The sequence below is a fragment of the Somniosus microcephalus genome, unplaced genomic scaffold (genome assembly GCF_052327205.1).
Source record: "Somniosus microcephalus isolate GS21.2 unplaced genomic scaffold, FLI_Smic_1.0 unresolved_chr9, whole genome shotgun sequence".
Classification (NCBI taxonomy): Eukaryota; Metazoa; Chordata; class Chondrichthyes; order Squaliformes; family Somniosidae; genus Somniosus; species Somniosus microcephalus.
The window spans coordinates 12,110,077-12,131,138 of NW_028225187.1; the positions used below are offsets into that span (position 1 = coordinate 12,110,077).

The 21,062-nt window shown below is 43.2% G+C and overlaps 1 pseudogene; it reads left to right on the forward strand.

Annotated features, from left to right (window-relative positions):
• Positions 1 to 7,991: 7,991 nt before the first annotated feature.
• On the forward strand, positions 7,992 to 13,570 carry LOC147084780 (putative G protein-coupled receptor 139; annotated as a pseudogene).
• The last annotated feature ends 7,492 nt before the right edge of the window (positions 13,571 to 21,062 follow it).

Genomic DNA, 21,062 nt, shown 5'->3' on the forward strand with positions numbered 1-21,062 from the left:
TGCCCTCTCTTGTGCAACTTTTTAGCTCCTGCTCTCCTGTAAACTGACAAAGATAGAAAAAGAAAGGAACATCTCCCTCCCTGAACTCCCTCACGCACTCACCAAACTCACAGTTTATAACACTGTTCCGATCTGCACTCAGTGACAAACTGCACTCTAGCCTCCCTTAATTACTCTGCTGAGATTTAAATACGTGAGCTCTCTGGCAGTTACATAACCAGATTAGACGAGTTAATTAATTAATTACTCTCACCTGCTCTCCAGCACAGAGCTTGCTTAGCCCTACCAAGCCTGGAAGAAATTTAAACTTGAATCAATAAATTTAAATTTAAGTTAAATGCTCATTGCAAACACACAAGACTAGATTTTAGATAAAAAATGAGATTATCCTTTAAGATTCACTCCCTCACTCACCAAACTCGCAGCTTAACACCCAGTACCGATCTACACTCCGACCTGCACGTCATTTTCTATGAAGAGACAAGAGAGGCTGGGATTGTTCTCCTTAGAGCAAAGAAGGTTAAGGGGAGGTTTGAGAGAACTGCTCACAAATATGCAGGGTCTTGATCGAGTAGAGAGAGATACATTATTTCCACTGGCAGGAGGGTGGGTAACCAGAGGAGACAGATTTAAGTTTACTGGCTAAGCACCAGAGGTAAGTTCTCAATGGGAAATTCACAGCGAGTTTTTAAGATCTGGAACCCACTGCTGGAAGGGTGGTGGAAGCAGATTCTATAGTAACTTTCAAAAGGGATGTGTTAAACACTTGAAACTGTAAACAGAATGCAGGGCTCTGGGGAGTGAGCAGAGGTGTGATACTAACTGTTCAGCGCTTTAGAAGAGCCGGCACAGGCACGATGGACCAAATGGGCTGATTCTGTTCTGAGCAATTCTATGATTGTTTATCAACATTTTAATTTCGTTATGTATTTCTGTTGCCGGAATTCACTCTGGATTCTATGGTATCCCATTGTCTGTTGCTGTCTTTCTTTAAGCAGCAGAGTATCAGTATTGTTTAGAAATTCTCGTTTATTAATGTTTTAGTTGTGAGCCTTTTTCTAATTTAGATCAATCCTTTGTGCTGGAGGCAGGTGTTTGCTCTGATGTGCATTGCAACAATGAACAATCCGGTCGCTCCTGCGACTGCTGTGAGCTGGGTGGCGGAAGACCAGCCTCGGGCCCATTGAATGTTGCAGGGACCTCAGATGTTGAAACCTGCTGCCCTCATAAAACATCTTTCTGTTGACAACTATGGTGAAAACCAACTGTTTAGAGATGCTGGGGATTGAACCCACATCATATACAAAGCATGCGCTTTACCACTGAGCTAGTTCCTCAAATTAATCCCACAGACCAGTATCTGTCCCATAATTGTCCTTCTGACAGTCTGAATGCTTATGTTCACGTGTAGCAAGTGCATTGTACTTGTTGGATAGGATCAGATTCTGCCAATCCTCATTCTCTATACAGTCTCGGTTCCGTTTACTCAGTCCACTATCGGCCACATGAACCCCGTTCTGACCGTGTAGTTCTCTACGAGGTGTTACCGTGGTCTGGAGCAAACTGTTCACATACTTCTCCCCGTCCGTTATGTGCCGGAGTGTCTCCAACTCCCACTCACACTCAATGAATCTGAGCTGGAGAGTTCGAGACAGAGACATCTACTGCAGACAAGTCCGTTTGGGTCAATATCGCTTCCCAGATATTCCCACATATTGCAGTCTAGACATAAAAACTGCTCTACCATATCTCAGTCTCAGGATCTGTAGATCCTTTTTCGATTTCAAACTATTTAACTGTATACCTAACACCAAAATTCTAACCATTAAAAACATTAACCATCGAAATAACAACTTACACTAATCACCATGAACAATAACCAAAATCTAACTACTACCTGTAAATTACCTACCTCATTTTTTGAGTGTGTCCCTCTGATTGTCTAGTGTCTGCTTCCTGCTCCAGATGGCCTCTGCTGCTGTCGACTTCATTTCACAAGGTTTCTGCTCAACTTTCTTTTGAAAATTAAAACAAAAATCTGAGTCAAAGAAGCAGATGTGTTGGTTAGATGATCAGACTAAAATCTGATCTCTGAATCATAAAGTGAGATGGAAGAACGAAACGGAGTCAAACTGGAACAAGAGCTGTGACTGCTCGCGCTGCATTGTGACAGCACACGATCTGATCAGTGGGCAGTTGCTATGAGCTGAGCTGCTGAGGAGTCCGTGAGATGAAGACCAGCTCCGGGCCCATTCAATGTTTGTGGAGTATCAGGTCTTGGAAGTTGTTACACTCATAAAGTTGCTTTCTGTGAACAACTCCGGTAATTGAACACAGGATCTCATTCTCAACCATCTGAGCTACATCTAAAGAGAGTGCTGCCATCTAACTAAGGGTAGACCGACTGAGTGCCTTATCTTACCACTATCACTCAATGATTTTCAGGGTATAATTCATCTCCTTGCTTGCTCCAAGCCGACAAATATACCTGAATTATGCAGAGCTACTACAACTGTGGATGATCAGAAGAATCCTGGCCTCGGCACTCAGAGTAATGAGCAAAGTAGCATTGACAGGAAAGGCTAGGAAAGGTGTAGAGATTCCTTGGGATTGTCTAGAACCAAACTTCCTTTATCAAGGTGCCGTTCTAAGAACACTCCCATTATCAGTCACGTTGCTGACGGTTGGCTGGGACCAGAAATTCTCAAGCAAATTGTATCAGAAGCCAGTTAGAATATTTCGATTCCTTAAACTTTAAAGGTTTCTCAGCGCGAGTTGTGGAGAGTTGTGAATCTGACTTATGGACTCATGCAGCAAGGAAGGAGGCCGTTCAGTCCACCGTTTCTGTGCCAGCCCTTTCACATACCTATCAGATCAGTCCTTCATAATTGTCATTATTTTCACTGTACATGAACATATGTCAAGCCACAGCTGTGTGTTTGTGCTTGGAGATCGCTTCACTAAACAGACCTCGATGAGCTGTAGTTGGCAGCCAATGAAATGGTGCATGGCCTCTTCCATTAAATTATATCCCGTGCGGTGCAACTGTGATTTTCTCCAGGTAAAGGAAGCGTTGCTTGTCCTTGTGTGTGAAGGTGAGATGCGCCCAAGAGAATCTTTTTCAAATGTATCTGAAATTAAACCGCTGATGGTGGGGATTGAGTCCAGAGCCACATCCATGCAAGTAAAGCGCTCGGCCGGAACTCTGCATCCTCACTGATAATGTACTGCTATGTTAGGGACATGATGAAGAAAGTCAAAAGCGTGAGCTAATGCTGCAAGTAAAGAAAGAAAAGATTGGTGAGGAAGAATTATAACTGTTTACAGCAGAACTATTGGCAGCACAGGAACAGAGGAACAGGAGGAGGGCATTGAGCCCCTCGAGGCTGTTCCCGCAATCAATGAGATCATGGCTGATCTGTAACCTAACACCAACTATTGGCAGCACAGGAACAGAGTAACATTGAGCCCCTCGAGGCCGTTCCGTCAATCAATGGGATCATGGCTGATCTGCCATGTCCCTGCTTTTGCCCAGACCCCTCAGTATATTATTTAACAATAATCTATCAATATGATATAAAATTAACAATTGACCTTGCAACAACTGCCGTTTTTGGAAGAGTGTCCCAAACATCTACCCCCCTTTGCGTGAAGCAATCTTTCCTAATTTCAGTCATGAAAGGCTTGGCTCTAATTTTAGTATATCTCCTCTATTCCTAGCCTCACCAGCCGGCGGAAACAGTTTCTCTCTATCTCCCCCTCTCAGTTCCCCTTAATACTTGAACAACTTCAATCAAATCATCCCTTAATCTAAATTCCAGGGAATGGAACCTGAGTTTGTGCAATTTTTTCTCGTAATTTGACCCTTGCATTCCAAATATCATTCTGGTAAATCTTCACTGCACTCCCTCGAAGGCTAGTATATATTTTCTATGGTGTGGTGCCCAGAACTGAATAGTTTAATTAGGTTTATTTATAGCTGTAACACAACTACTACCATCTTATTCCCCTATGTACGTGGATCTCCTAAGTCTCTTTGGACGTTCAGCGTTTATAGATATTCACCATTTAGAAAGTATGCTGATTCATTCTTCTTAGGTCCAAAGTTGATGACCTCACACTTGCCTGCATTGAAATCCATCTGCAAAATTTTTCACCATTCATTTAATCTATTTATATCGCTTCAAAATTTCATGCTACTATCTAAACTGCCAACAATCCCTCCCATCTTTGTGTAATCGGCACACTTGGCTCTCAAACGCATCATCTAAGTCAGTAACAGCTCCCCTAGACACATCACTTCCATTTCCCCCCCCCCAATATCATGCACATTTCGATTGTACAGCCAACCCTTTTGTCATTTAACCACTAATGTTCTCCAAACTATCACAGACATTTCCATTAGTTCTATGGTTGAACGACCTGGATTTTGTGGCAAATAGATGGAGATGAGCGCTTGATGCTTCATGCTACATGCTGGAGGACCTGTGTGAGACTTGAAGCAATTTCTATGTGAAGCAATGTCTATACTATGCCTCGGTGGCGAGTTTTCTCCGTTCTACACATGGTAGTGCTAATTGAAGATAGAAGAAGTTCAACTGACATTGTGTGGAGCATTGTTGGTTCAATAGTAGAATTCATGCTTCCCATGCATGTGACGTGGGTTTGATTGCCGCCCAATGCAAGATGTTTCCTAATTTTACATTAGTTAATTAGCCCACAATGACTCAACAGTGCTTGTAACGAAAATTGGCAGTTTATATACGGGCCAGATAATGACACCACCATTCCCCGCCAGAATGGAGATTTCTGGGTAATTGCCCATCAGTCAGGCCTGGACACTGCACTGCTGTGAGTGACTGGCATTGATTTTACTCACAACATTTGTATTGTGTAACTGTGCTCCACTCACCGCATGTTGCTGGACACATAACCCTGCTATGGTAGGAATACTCTGCAGTAGGTTTGGTCATGAAACTGTGTACTGTCGTGTGTAAACTCTTTGTTTAAAAAGAATCTGCTTGCTGTAGAGGCTCTGTGTAAATAGATTCTGTTTGATTAAGTATATAGGTACAGTGTGTAAATAGACTCTGTTTGTTGTAGAGGCTCTGTGTAAATAGATTCTGTTTGATTAAGTGTATAGGTACAGTGTGTAAATAGACTCTGTTTGTTGTAGAGGCTCTGTGTAAATAGATTCTGTTTGATTAAGTACATAGTTACAGTGTTTAAATAGACTCTGTTTGCTGTTTGCTGCTTGCTGCGTAAATAGATTTTGTTTGTCTTAAAATAGACTGTTTGCTGTCAGTCATCCCATAAGTCCCACACCGCCTCTAACTCACTGGCCGACACAGCGGTGTCGGTGCTTCTGTTATTTACACAGTTGCCTTCTGCTCAGTCCACTAATTGCCTCAACAAAACCGGAACTGATGCTTCCTCTTGGAAGTGTGTTACCTCAGTGGGCGGAGACTGAATGGCGAACCCCAAACCCAGGAGCAAACAATTCGCTCCAGCTACCCATATACGGGCCGAATCCAGACCCTCCTGTTTAAAACCCAGGGGTAAATGCACTGAGCCGTGTCCTGTCAGAGGCCTCAAGATTTGCACCGCCACTTTCTGTGATTCGTGAAAGTTTCCTGACAATTACAATGGTTACACTTTCCACTGAATGCTCACTTCAATCCTGCTAACCACAGGCTGGGTGGAAATCATGGGTGAGATAGGATTTTCAAAGCGACTCACATCCTTACATTACATTGACGAAAGGCATTTCTTCAACAGTAATTTATCTCTTAGTAATCGGATTCACATTGACTGAAAGTGTAACATTTAAATACCTCCAATCTATTGTGCATCAGCCTCACTGCCATAGTTCACAGAATCATAGAATCTTAAAGCACAGAATACTGTCCTGTGCCGGCCTGTCCTGTCTGTGCCGGTTCTCTGAAAGAGCGTGCAATTTGTCCCTGTAACCAGGATCTTTCCCCATAGCCCTGTAAATGTTTCCCTTTTCAAGTAGTTATCCAATTCCCTTTTGAAAGTTATTATTGAATGTGCTTCCACCAACCTTTCAGGAAGTGCCTTCCAGATCATCATAACTCGCTGCATAAAAAGTAAATCCCCTCAACATCCTCTCGCCTTCTTTTGACAATCTGTGATCCTTTTGCTCCCAAGCCTCCTGCCAGTGGAAATAGTTTCTCCCTCTCTACTCTATCAGAAACTCTCATAATATTGAACGCCTCTATGAAATATTCCATTAACATTCACTTTTATATCTCGGCACTCAATCCAGTCCTGTGTTGGGAGCCATTGAATGGGTGTGGGCGCTCCTCCACTGATTTACATCCTAAGCTGTGTTGTTTTCTCGAAAGTTTCTCAAATCCCTGTGTGTAAAGGTGTGCACGACCAACACGATCTTTACACATTTCCATGTCACAAGGTATCTTCCCCTCTACTTTGAGCATTTGAGAAATAAAGTCTGCAGCAAGGAAGCAATCGCTAACGTTCAGTGAGCAGCTTCTAATCAGAAAGTGAGATGATGGAATGACATGGTCTCAAACAGGAACAGGAGCTGTGACGGCTCTCTCTGCATTGTGACTTCACACAATCCGGTCAGTCGGTGGCTGGTGTGAGCTGAGCGGCATCGGGGATGGTGAGATGAAGACCAGCTTTGGGGCAATTCAATCTTCGGGGAACCTCAGACATTGGAACTCGCTTTTGTCAAGCAACTTTCTGTGGGTAACTAGTGTGAAAATACTTTGTGTAGATGCTGGGTATTGAAGTCAGGACCATCATACATGCTAAGTATGTGCCCTGCCGCTGAGCTACAAACAGAAAGGAGCAAGCCATCTAACGAAGCTCAGACTGACTGAGTGCCTTATCTTCCTAATGAAACGCAATGTTACACTGGACTTAAAAGATATCCTTTTGTGCTTCAAGTATGTACTGAAGTAAGTGCACCTGACACAACTGTGGGTGAACAGAAGAAACCAGGCCTCGTCACTCAGTGAAATGATAAAGGGGCATTGAGATGGAAGGATTGGTGGAGTCCTTGGACTCTTCTCTCTGGGGAAAGGAAGTGTAAGTGGAGATCTTATGGAGGCGTATCACATTATGAAGGATTTTGAATCATAGAACCTTACAGCAACCATCACAGCAGCCGGCAACGTATTCCAGAGCTCACTACCCACGGGGAAAGAATAAACGACTGACAGCCAGTCTATTCGCACCTCTGCATAGTCTAAACGTGTGTTTAAGAATCAAAGGTTACACATCGTCATATTCAGCCTGAGACAACAACCAGGGAGGAGGGTGGGATCACTAACAAGGGTATGGAGTTTGTGGTGGAGCCAAACGTGGGGGATCGGTCTTCACCAGCAAATCGCAGCTCAGACAGAACAGACTGTTGCAGTCTGATAACACAGAGGGAGTGGAGGGTGGAGAGTGATGGTGGAGAGCTGGAGCTGGGTGTTGTCAGCAGACATGGGGAATCTGACCCCATGTCTGCAGATGATGTCACAAAGGGCAGCTTATAGATGAGGTAGAGGAGGGACAAGAATGGAAAGTTCAGAGACTCGAGAGTAAATGGTGATGGAGTGGGAAGAGAAGCCATTGCTGGTGATACTCTGGTTATGATCAGATCAGTAAAACTGGAACCAAGTGAGGGCAGTCCCACCAAAAGAGGTCCGTGTCAGAGGTATGGAGAGATCATGGATAAGTTTGCTGCAGGGTTGGAGGAGAGTATCTCTGGATTCAGGTAAATTGTGGAGCAATCGGTAACATTTAGGAATGAATCTGCAGGAGTGAACATTATACTGAAACTGCTCATTATTGTTGGATCTGTCGGGTATGTGCAGAAGTAGTAGCCTTATTCCTGAGAGAGGTCAAAGTATGATAATGTCCTGGACAATGAGATTTTTTTGTTTAATCCACCACATTATTTAGTCAAACCTGCTGATGTAATGTGTTTGTTCAAGTGACTGTAACTAATAGCAATGATCAGGGGTATAATCTTGTCTGTGGAGAATTATACACTGTATAAATCAGGGTCTATTGGAGTAGATCAGCTCAGATTGCCTGCCGGAGCTATGGGTTCCACCCCAACAGAAGTCGCTGCTTCTCACAGAAATGGGATATCCTGTAATCCGTCTGATAGAAGACATTTACTATCCTGTTATTGCAGCCGTTGCAGTTACTGGTAAGCCGTTATTGGGGTAAAGCAATTGTAAATGTGCTGCTGTACTTGGTAATGTTATACTCGCAGTTTGCTTTACATAGCCGCCTTTTCTGTTTAATCAGTGGAATTATGGTATGCCCTCAGTCTCTGGTCTTTCGGTCTTGTAGCAGCTGCATTATATCTCTAATGATCTTTAATTATCCAACCCGGACAGTGTTACTGGATTATTCTCTGCACTGAATATACTGGAATCAGGTGCCTGGGCTAAGAGCTGGATTCAGACAATCAGGAGCTGTTAATAGTTTCATATTGTGGAACGAACCTGTCCTAATTGATTGAATATGACAAAGCTCACGATCTCAGTGTTACAATATTAACTGGGATAGTCCGAGGGTGAAAGGCTTAGAGGGTGCAGAATTCTTAAAGTGCATTCAGGAGAGCTCTTTGGACCGGCATGTAGAAAGTCCTACGAGAGAGGAGGTGGTACTGGACCTAATTCTAGGGAATGTAGCTGGGCAAGTGGTAGATGTGTCAGTAGGAGAGCATTTTGCTGACAGTGACCATAATTCGGTGAGATTATAGGTAGTCATGGAGAAGCACAAAGATGGACCGGAAATAAAGGTTCTAAATTGGGGGAAGTCCGATTTTAATAATATAAGGCAGGATCTGGCCAAAATGGACTGGGATCAGCGACTCCTAGGAAAATCCAGATCAGAGCAATGGGAGTCTTTCTGAAAGGAAATAGAGAGAGTACAACGCCAACATGTTCCCAGAAAGGTAAAAGGTTGGACCAACAAGCCGAGGGAATCCTGGATGTCAGGGGATATACAAGAATGAATAAGGAAAAAAGGGAGGCTTTTGGCAGATACAAAGGACTAAAAACAGTGGAAGCCCTGGAGGAGTATAGAAAGTGCAGGGGGTATTTAAAAAGAATTTAGGAGAGCGAAGAGGCGTCATGAAGGAACACTGCCAGGCAAAATAAAGGAAAATTCCAAGGTGTTTTATAAGTATACTAAGGGCAAGTGGCTAACCAGGGAATGAGTAGGGCCCATTAGGGACCAAAGTGGCAATCTGTGTGTAGAGCCAGAAGATGTAGATGAGTTTTAAATCAATATTTTGCATCTGTGTTCACGATGGAGACGGGTGATGTAGGCATAGAAATCAGGCAGTGGGATTGTGACATACTTGAAAAAATTATTATTGAGAGGGAGGATGTACCAGCGGGTTCAGCGCGTTTAAATGTGGATAAGTCCACAGGCCCTCACGGGATGTATCCCATGCTGCTGTGTGAGGCAAAGGAGGAGATTGCATTCGCCCTGACACAAATTTTCAGAACCTCTCTGGTCACAGGGGACGTGCCAGAGGACTGGAGAACAGCTAACGTAGTACTATTGTTCAAGAAGGGTATTAGGGATAAATCAGGGAATTACAGGCTAGTGAGCCTAACATCTGTGGTAGGGAAATTATTTGAAAAACCACTGAGGGCCAGTATTAGTCTCCACTTGGAGAGGCAGGGATTAATCAGGGATAGTCAGCATGGCATTATCAGGGGGAGATCATGTCTGACCAATTTGATTGAATTTTTCGAGGGTATGACAAGGTGTGTGGATGAGGGTAATGCAGTGGATGTGGTCTACATGGACTTCAGTAAGGCTTTTGACAAAGTGCCACGTGGGAGACTGGTCAGGAAGGTAAGAGCCCATGGGATCCAGGGCAATTTGGCACACAGGCTCCAAAATTGGCTTAGTGGCAGGAGACAGGGTGATGGTCGAAGGTAGTTTATGTGACTTGAAGCCTGTGTCCAGTGGTGTACCGCAGGGATTGGTGCCGGGTCCATTGCTGTTTGTAGTGTACAGTAATTAATTAGATATGAATGTAGGAGGTATGATGACACGAAAATTGGTGGAGTGGTAAATAGTGAGGAAGGAAGCCTGAGGCTATAGGACGATATAGACGGGATGGTTAGATGGGCGGAACAGTGGCAAATGGAATTTAACCCTCAAAATGTGAGGTGATGCATTTTGGGAGGACAAAAAAGGCAAGGGAATACACAATGAACGCTAGGATCCTAGGAAGGACAGAGGTCAGAGGGACCTTGCTGTGCATGTACATAGATCCGTTTAGGCAGCAGGACAGGTAGATACGGTGGTTAAAATGCATATGGATACTTGTCTTCCTTAGCTGAGGCTTAGAATATAAGAGCAAGGAGGTTATGATGGAGCTGTACAAAACGTTAGTTAGGCCACAGCTGGAATACTGTGTGCAGTTCTGGTCGCCACACTATAGGAAGGATGCGATTACATTGGACAGGGCGCAGAGGAGATTCTCCAGGATGTTACCTGGGCTGGAGCGCTTCAGCTATGAAGAGAGACTGGACAGGCTGGGTTTGTTTTCCTTAGAGCAGAGAAGGCTGAGGAGGGACCTGATTGAGGTGTACAAAATTAGAAGGGGCATATATAGGGTAGATAGAAAGGAACTTTTCCCCTTAGTAGCGGGGTCAGTAACCAGGGAGCATAGATTCAAGTTAAGGCACAGAAGGTTTAGAGGGGATTTGAGGAAATCCTTTTTCACCAGAGGGTGGTTGGAATCTGGAACTCACTGCCTGAAAGGGTGGTAGAGGCAGGAACTCTCGCAACATTCAAGAAGCATTTAGATAAGCACTTGAAATGCCATAGCATACAAAGCTATGGAATAAGTGCTGGAAAATGGGAATGGAATAGACAGTGCTTGATGGCCGGCGTGGACTCGATGGGCCAAAGGGCCTCTTTCTGTGCTGTATAAATCTATGACTCTATGACTCATTGAGAGAGCGCAATGTCCTCCCTCTCCAATAAGTCGGTTCAGTTTAAGTGGATTTACATGTGTGATTGGTTATCACTGTAGTAAAATATTATTTCACTGAGTGTGTATCTGACGCTACTTCAGATTTCTGGCGACTGAACTGAGTTTGCAACTGACTCTTTCACACCTCCGTCTCTGCTGCAGTGTGGATGGATTAATTGACTTTCACTGGGCTTCAATGTCAATTGAGATGTTCTGAGGTTATGTTGTATCTGTTTGCACTGTATCTGTTGGAACCAGGAGTGCTTCTATTTATCAGGAGATTAAAAGGAGCAGCGGTGATGTTGGAGTTTTGTTAATTAAACAATCCCACCATCTAATGCTGTACTTTATAATTACAAGAGAAGAGAATTCAATTACTGTGAGCCATGTCTGGAAGAGACATTCGATTCTAATTATTGACTGCATTGCAGAGGAGGGGAAGAGTGAAGCGGAACAGGAGATGACTTGGATGACCTGTAGAAATATTTAATGATTCACAGAGGCTTCACCACTGTAAAAACTGACTCTGCAAATGCGATCCTTGCACACGGGGCTGGTGATCAGAAATAACAACAGAAAAAGCTGGAAAAACTCAGCAGGCCAGGGCAACATCCGTGGAGAGAGATACGGAGTTAACGTTTCAGGTTGAAGACTCTGTGTGTAAATTTATTGGAATGAACAGCTGAAACCTCCACAAAAGCTATGATGAAGAAATGTGTCTTGAAGGTGATATTACGATATTGTCAGATTGTGAGTGTTTTACTGTATCGCTATCAAGTCTCAATCTGTTTTGCTGAGTGTTCTTCTTACCTGTTCACTGACTTAATATATAAAGATAATTGAAAGGTATATAAAGAATAGAAACAGGAATTTCTTGATTGCAATGAATTATTAGGATGCTGTATTTTAAAAACTCATTGTCAATATAATTCAGTAATAAACGAGGCTGATTTAATTAATATATTTATTGTAATTTTAGTTGAATGTGCAACTTAAATTTACAGAACATATTGTGTCCCCAGCGATCTGTTCGCTGACACCAACAACCACAGATATTAATGTTGAATGCATTAATTCAGTTGTGTTACTGGGATCTATGAATTAGATTTCCTCTAACAGTCTGCTGCAGTCTCGCTGTGAATCTCAGCCTCTCCTCGCAATGCATTGAATACTCTATCTCCTCATTCGTTGCTTCTTTTTGTCCACCTTCACAAAATTCAGCACCTGACTCCCCTCCAGCTCCTACATGTCCTTATCCTTGTCTCCCTCCCATTCCCACTCACTAGCTCGGCCTCCAGTTGCCGTTTCCAATCCGATCCGAAGCCTCACACTTGGCTCTCGGCTTTTCCCGTTTAATATCAGCCCCTGTCGGTTCTCTCAACCCAGAGTAAACAAACCAACTGCACCTTCCCCGTCCCCAAAATTCGCGGACATTTCGCTCCACCCCTCTGTCGAGAGCCCAATCCAGGTCAGAGAGTCAGTTTCCACCGTTCGATGCAGCAACAAAGCTGGAAATTCCAACTCAGATCCTGTCAAACTGCTGCTTTGACTCCAGGTCTGATCTGTAATTTCTCTGCTTCCTTTTCTCTCTCTTACAGTTAACCTGTTGGCGATTGTGATCCTGTCCCGGGGAAAATGCGGTCTCTCCAAATGTATCACACGCTACCTGGTGGGAATGGCAGCGTCCGATCTCCTGGTCGTCATCACTGATCCCATATTGAACTGGATTGGGCTGATTTATTTCCCATATTCTTTCCTGAGAATCACTCCAGTGTGTAGTTTTATTGCCTTCTTGGGTTTTGCAGCCACAGATGTTTCTGTCTGGCTGACAGTCGCTTTCACCTTTGATCGATTTGTTGCCATTTGTTGTGAGAAGCTGAAAATAAAATATTGCACTGAGGTAACGGCGGCTGTGGTTATCGGAACACTGAGTGCGCTGGGCTGTTTAGGGCCTGTCCCCTGGTACTTTGTCTATAAACCTAAGTATATTATTGATATTGTTCCCTGGGATTGCATGTTTAATCCGAACTTCTTTACTTCCCGCGCATGGGGAGCATTTGACATGTTTTACCTTATTATAACCCCTTGTGTCCCGTTCTTTCTGATTTTGTTGCTCAATACTCTGACGGTAAGACGTATTTTTGTGGCCAGTAGAGTCCGCAGGGGACTCCGGGGCCGCAGCGATGGAGAGAATCACAAGGATCCAGAGTTGGAGAACCGGAGGAAATCCATCGTTTTACTCTTCAGTATAACCGGCAGCTTTATATTGTTATGGATAACTCTGGCTGTATTTTACATCTATCAACGGATTACTAATACTTTTTCTTCCTCCACCGCCGACCCGCTTTATATCACAGAATCCACAGCAACAATGCTTCAAGTTCTCAGTTCCTGCACAAACACGTGTATTTACGCTGTGACTCAGTCTAAATTCAGAGAGGAGCTGAAGAACGCGGTGAAATATCCATTCAAACTAATTGTTAAAATATAGAAAGAGCTGAAGGGTTTCAAGCACTAGAAATGAATCTCATTTCATACTCCATTCCCTACACACCCCACTGGGCCGAATGCACATTTTATATTAGCAGCACAGAGCCCTGAAATTACCTTAAATGTGATTCTGATATATTGTATTGCTGATCTGTGCTATTGAGGCGGGACTCGCTCTGCAGATGACACATGAATTGTTTCTCAAAATGTCGGCAGTAAAGCGCTCAGCTGGACTTCCAGTAAATGGCCTCCCGGCACCGACAGGGACATGATCAATCCCGTCAATCACAGTCGCTGCTGTGGGCCTGTTCAGAATTGGTGCACTTCACAGAAATGGGGAGAGAGATTGATGGATATAAAGATAGGTAGATGGTAAAGAGTGGTAGAGAGAGAGAGATGGTAGATGATAGAAATGTAGAGAGATAGATAGATAAATAGATATATATCTAGATAGGTAGATAGTTGATAGATATTTGATAGATGATAGATCGATAGGTTTTAGATAGAAACTAGATAGAGCGGGTTACACAGAGGCAATCAAACTCACAGAGGCAGATCTCAAGGGGAAATGAGACAGTGAGTGTCATGAACAGAGAGAAAAACAACCCACTCAGAAAGAAGTAGGGAAGAGAGCAATAGAAATGAATATGGAGAGAAAGGGAAAGGGAAAGTGACTGAAGAGCAGAAAGGGGCAGACAAAAAGGGACAGTTAACACGGTATCGTTAGAAAGTGATAAAGAGGCAGAGAGTAAGAAATCTAGATGAAGACACGGGTACAGGCAATGAGAAAGAAAACATAATACACAGAAATAAGAAGAGAAAGGAAGAAGGGCAGAAACAGAGAGAAGGCAGGATGAAAAATAGAAAAAATAGAGATGGAGAAAAATAGAAAGAGAAAATATAATGAGAAAGAAACCCACGGAGAATAAAACCAGAAACAGAAAGGAGCATGTATTCGTTAAAAGACAGAGACAGAAAGTGAGTAACACAGATTAAAAGGGAGTTCATGAGAGAGAGACAGTTGAGAGAAACAGATACACAAATTGAGAAAGAAACTGAGAGGGGCGGAGGGAATGTTAGGGAGAAAGTGAGAGAGACACAGGGAAAGTTACAAAGAGAGAGCGAAACAGAGAGATGTGGACAGAAAAAATCAATCAAAGAGAACTAGAAACACTGAAATAATCTGTGCAGGAGAATGACAGCCAGCAAACTGAAACAATGAATGAAAGTGTCGGATATCTTCTGGTCTATAAAAGTACAATATCATTAATTAAGAAGGAATTTGTAAGGAACCTTTAATATTAACACATCTGAAGCCCTTCAGACAATGAATTACTTGTGAAGTGAGGAGACGGCTATGTAGGCAAATGCCTTAATGAATATAACTACTTTATCTGTGTTTGAACAGATGGATATCGTGTCTTTATATTGAATTACAAATTTCTAATTATACTGTTAACTTTGTCTTTCTTATTTGTATGGAAGATAATGTACCACAAATATACCATAATTACTAATGCATTTATATAGTCCGTGAACAAATAATTAAAGTTCACTGTAAATTCAAATAAAGAAAAAGGTGAATATTATGAAAGGAGAAATTGGGACAGAACAGAGCAAGAAAAGAACAGACAGCAGAGAGAAAGAAAGGCTCAAAGTGAGAACTGCAGAGACAGAGAGAGCCACAAAGGAGAAAATGGGGAGACAACAGAGAGAGAGAGAGAGCGACAAACAGGAAGAATGAGAGATATAAACAAAAGGACAAACAGAAGAGAGAGAGATTGAGAGAGAGAGGGAGAGAGGGAGGCAGAAATTGGGAAATGCAGAGACAGAACAGAGAGACAAAGAGAGAGAGAGATGGAGAAAATGAGAGACAGAAGAGAGAGAGAGAGCGGCCCAAAGGGAGAAATGGAGAGACAGTACAGAGAGAGGTGGAGATAAGAAGGAGAGGGAAAGGTAGACTGTCATTGAGATCTAGAATGCACTGCCTGAAAGGGAGGTGGAAGCAGATTCAATAGTAACTTTCAAAAAGAAATTGAATAAAATCTTGAAGGGAAGAAAATGTCCTGGCTATGGGGAAAAAGAAGGGGAGTGGAAATATTTGGATAGCTCATTCAGAGAGTCGGCACAGGCACGATGGATGTAATGGTCTTATTTGGTGCTGTAAGATATTATGAATACTTGCATCAACGGAGACAGAAAGCAATGGGTGTAATAGAAAGGGAGATGCAACAGCGGTAGTCGCGAATTAAAAGAGACTTCAAGTAATGAGGCAGAAAAACACAGAAAAAGACTGAGATTGAAGGATATACACAGAGAGACAGGGACAATGAAAGGCAGATAGATACAAATACAAAGGCTCCTCTGTGTCTCTCCCTCCCTTGTCTCCTCTTTCCATTTCTCTCACTCTCACTCTGAAAATTTATCCCCTTCAAGATTTTATCCAATTTCTTTTTGAAAGTTACTATTGAATCTGCTTCCACCTCCCTTTCAGCCAGTTTATTCTAAATCTCAATGACAGGCTGTGTCAAGAAAATCTCATTTCACCTCCGCTTCGTTTGTCAATTATTTTAATTGTCTCCGCTCTGTCTCTCCCTCCCTTTTCTCCTCTTTCCATTTCTCTCACTCTCGCTCTGTTTCGTTTGATCCTCGCTGCCTCTTTTCTGCGTGGTAGAGACAGGAACGGGATTAACACACATAGAGCATTAGATAAAACATTCCAAACTCTCATTGCAATCAGCCTGGATTCTGGCAATGCAGACAACTAGGACAGCAGAAAAAGAAGCAGTCGGGCCAGTTGTTGTGTGTTCTGGGGTCACACACCTTCGGGTTAAGTTTTGACAGTTCCAATGGCGATGCCTGGAGGCTGCTCAATGAAAGCACACAGTCTGTTTTACTGACTATGCCCATCGCTTAATGGAGGAGATTCCCCAGCTGATCTCTATAATGTGTAACTTTCCCAGTGACCTGATGTATTCTGTAATAAACATAATGTGCGCTTACCCATCCGCTGTGTTAATAAACTGTACATGGTCCCATAGTACTATAACAACAAGCAGAACCCTGTCAATGTGTAATAAAACCCAGGAAAAGCTGGAAAACACAACAGCTCAGAAAGAATAAAGGTTATTGTTTCAGGTGTGGACAATCGTGCTGCTAAGTGAAACATAGAAACACAGACAGACCTACTAATCCGTATATGTACATAGTGCATGTGTGTGTTTGTGTTTGTGTATTGACATGCAAAAATTACAAACCTAGGGAGGATCCATGAGTAGGCGCTGTACAGATTAATTCAGTCAATGATCCCATGCAGAACAATGGAAAAATAAATGGAAAGCTAGATCTCTCTGGGTGACTAAAGAGATTTAAACGAAAGAGAGAAAAGGAAGCTCATGAAAAACGTCAGCCTCATAATACAAGCTGCATACTAAAAGCACAGAGGAGTACAGAAAAATAAATAAGAGAGGCAAAGCGAGTGTATCAGAATAAATTAGCGGCTAACATAAAAGCAGACCCAAAAATCTTTTATGAAAATATAGATAGTAAAATGGCAGTGAAAGGAAGGGTGGGGCCGATTAGGAAGCAGAAAGGAGCGCATGCATCTGTTTTCATGAAAGAAGAGGATGCTGCCATAGTCACACAGAGGGAGGGGTTAGCAGAGAAATTGGATAAAATAAAATCGATAAAGAGGAAATAGTTACAAGGTTGGCAGCGCTCAAAGTAGAAAAATCACTCGGTCCAGAAAGGAGGCATCATATGTTTCTAAGGGAAGTAAAGGTGGACATTGTGGCGGCTCTGGCCACAATCTTCCAATCCTCCTTTGATATGGGAGTGGTGCCGGAGGACTGGAGGATTGCAATTGTTATACGCATGTTTCAAAAAGGGGAGATGGATAAACACGGCAATTACAGGCCCATCAGCCTAACGTTAGTTGTGGGTAAGTTTTAGAGACATTAATGTGGGACAAAATTAATTGGCACTTGGGAAAATATGGATTAATAAATGAAAGCCAGCAGGGATTTGTTAAAGGCAAATCATGTTTGATTTAGTTGATTGAGTTATTTGATGAAGACACGGCAAATGTAGATGAGGGTCGTGCGGTTGATGTTGTGCATATGGACCTTCATAAAGTGTGGATAAAAAAGCAGATAATGGAATTGTTACAAGAAATGCACCATTGGGATTAACATGGGAACTGGCTGCATGGACACAAAATTGGCTAAAGGACAGAAAGCAAAGAGCAGTTGTGAACGATTGTTCTTCAGACTGGAGGCAAGTGTGCAGTGGAGGGCATAGACAGACCCGTGAAATGGGCAGACACTTGGCAGATGAAATTTAATGCACAGAAGTGTGAAGTGCTTCAATTTGATAGGAAAAATTAGGAGAGGCAATATGAACAAAATTATACAATTTGAAGGTGTTGTGGTAACAGGAGAACGTTGCGGTGTATCTACACAAATATTTGCAGGTGGCAGGACAAGTTGAGAAGCTGTTGAAAAGTCATACGGGATAATTAGCTCTATAAATGGTGGCATAGAGAGCAAAGCAAGGAATATATGCTAAACATTTATAAAACATTGATTACACCCAATCCCTGGTAACATTCTAGTAATTCCCCTGTGAACCCTCTCCTAGGCCTTGATAGCCGTCCTAACGTGAGTTGCACAGAACCAGACACAATACTCAAGCTGCGGCTTAACCAATGATATATAAATGTAAGCGCAACCTCCTTGATTTTCTACTCTGGGACAGTGTCGAGGGAGCATTGTGCTGCTCTAGCCTGTGCTGCAACTGCCATGGGAGTCTATGATGTGACTTTTTTGAGTGACTTTTACTCTGTATTTAACCCAGAATGTAGCTAACGTAGGTGTGTTTGATGGGACAGTGCTGATTCAACTTTAGTCTGTACCTAACTCGTGCTATACCTGACCTGGGAGTCTTTGAACTCACCGTCTATGCTGCACGTGAGATGGTCTGCTTCATTGGTCGTGTCAGGTGAGCTGTAAGTTGCAATGGCCACATGTACCTGAGATGTCTGTACTTGCGAACCACTATACAGTGAGATTTACACTGTATCTAACCCTGTTTACTTGCAATTCCACTTTTTAATGGGCAGTGTAGAGGGAGCTATTCTCCGTAACCAACTCAAACTGTACCTGCATAGGAGTGTTGATGGGACAGTGTCCAGGGAGCTTTACTTTTTATCTAACCCGTGCTGTACCTGCCCTGGGACTGTTTGATGGGACAGTGTAGAGGGAGCTTTACTCTGTATCTAACCCGTGCTGTACCTGCCCTGGGAGTGTTTGATGGGACAGTGTAGAGGGAGCTTTACTCTATATCTAACCCCGTGCTGTACCTGCCCTGGGAGTGTTTGATGGGCCAGTGTAGAGGGAGCTTTACTCTGTATCTAACCTGTGCTGTACCTGTCCCGGGAGTGTTTGATGGGACAGTGTAGAGGGAGCTTTACTCTGTTTCTACCCCATGCTGTACCTGCCCTGGGAGTGTTTGATGGGACAGTGTAGAGGGAGCTTTACTCTGTATCTAACCTGTGCTGTACCTGCCCTGGGAGTGTTTGATGGGACAGTGTAGAGGGAGCTTTACTCTGTATCTAACCTGTGCTGTACCTGCCCTGGGAGTGTTTGATGGGACAGTGTAGAGGGAGCTTTACTCTGTTTCTACCCCGTGCTGTACCTGCCCTGGGAGTGTTTGATGGGACAGTGTAGAGGGAGTTTTACTCTGTATCTAACCCATGCTCTACCTGTCGCGGGAGTGTTTGCTGGCAACAGTGTAGAGGGAGCTTTACTCTATATCTAACCCCTGCTGTACCTGCCCTGGGAGTGTTTGATGGGACAGTGTAGAGGGGGCTTTACTCTGAATCTAACCCATGCTGCACCTGCCCTGGGAGTGTTTGATGGGGACAGTGTAGAAGGAGCTTTACTGTGTATCTAACCTGTGCTGTACCTGTCCCAGGAGTGTTTGATGGGACAGTTTAGAGGGAGCTTTTCTCTGTATCTAACCTGTGCTGTACCTGCCCTTGGAGTGCTTGATGGGACAGTGTAGAGGGAGCTTTGCTCTGTATCTAACCTGTGCTTTACCTGTCCTTGCCCTGGGAGTGTTTGATGGCAACAGTGTAGAGAGAGCTTTACTCTGTATCTAACCCGTGCTGTACATGAACTGGGTATGTTTGATGGGGAAGTGTAGAGGGAGTTTTACTCTGTATCTAACCCGTGCTGTACCTGCCCCGGGAATGTTTGATGGGACACTGTAGATGGAACTTTACTCTTTATCTAACCTGTGCTGTACCTGCCCTGGGAGTGTTTGATGGGAGAGTGTAGAGGGTGCTTTACTCCGTATCTAACCCGTGCTGTACCTGCCCTGGGAGTGTTTGATGGGGACAGTGCAGAGGGAGCTTTACTCTGTATCTAACCTGTGCTGTACCTGCCCTCGGAGTGTTTGAGTGGAGATTGTAGATGGAGCTTCACTCTGTATCTAACCACTTCTGATACAGAACAACGTTTTCAGATGATACATTTGGAAATGTAGATGAAAGTGATGAGGATAGTTATAGTCGCCAGGATGACATAGCAAGGATGTTGCAATGGGAAGAAGCATGGCAGAGAAGTGCGGAGAAGTGTGAAGTGATGCACTTTGGGAGGACTAAAATGGAAAGACAGTGTGCTATAAATGGCTCAGTGACAGGGAGCCAATGGTGGAAGTGAATGGATGTTTTTTCAGACTGGGGCAAGGTTAGTGGGGGAGATAGCTGTCCATGGTGTTCATCAAGCGTCATCTTGTGTCTTCAACTTTTCACCACATTTATTAATGACTCATTTTACAAAAGGTCAACCACCTTGGAACCAAGTAAGATAACTCGGTGTATTTTCTAAATGATGGGAAGCTATTAATTTGAGGAGCAAAGAGGTTTGTGAGTCCCAGTTCACAAATCATTAAAAACTAGTATACATGTACAAAAATGTGTTTGATAATGTCTGGCATAAGAGAAAGTTAGCTAAACGCGATGCTCGTGGAATTGAAGGCAAATGATTGTCCTGGTTAGGAAATTGGTTGAGTGACAGGATTCAGAGTGCACGGATAATGGGCAGGCACTTCAGTTGGCAGGATATAACTAGTGGTGTCCCGAGGGTTCTGTGTTGGGGGCTCACCTATTCACCATATTTATTAACGATTTAGATGATGACATTGAGAGCCACATATCGAATTTGGATGATGACACAGATAGGCGGCATTGTAAGCAGTGTAGATGGAAGCATAAAACTACATAGAGATATTAATAGATTAAGGGAATGGGCAACATTGTGGCAACTGGATTTAAGTATTGAGGAAGGTTGTATTAGCTTTGGAGATATTAAGGTGGACTAATAGGGGAAATATAAAGAAACAATACCTGATGGTTGTGAAGTCTAGGACTAGGGGAAAAAGCCTCAAAAATTAGAGCCAGGAGTGAAGTTAGGAAACAATTCAACGTGCAAAGGATGGTAGAAAGTTGGAAATTCCTTTGACAAATGGCAGTTTTTCCAGAGGTGAGGTGAGAGTGACTGTCCTTGACACCAAG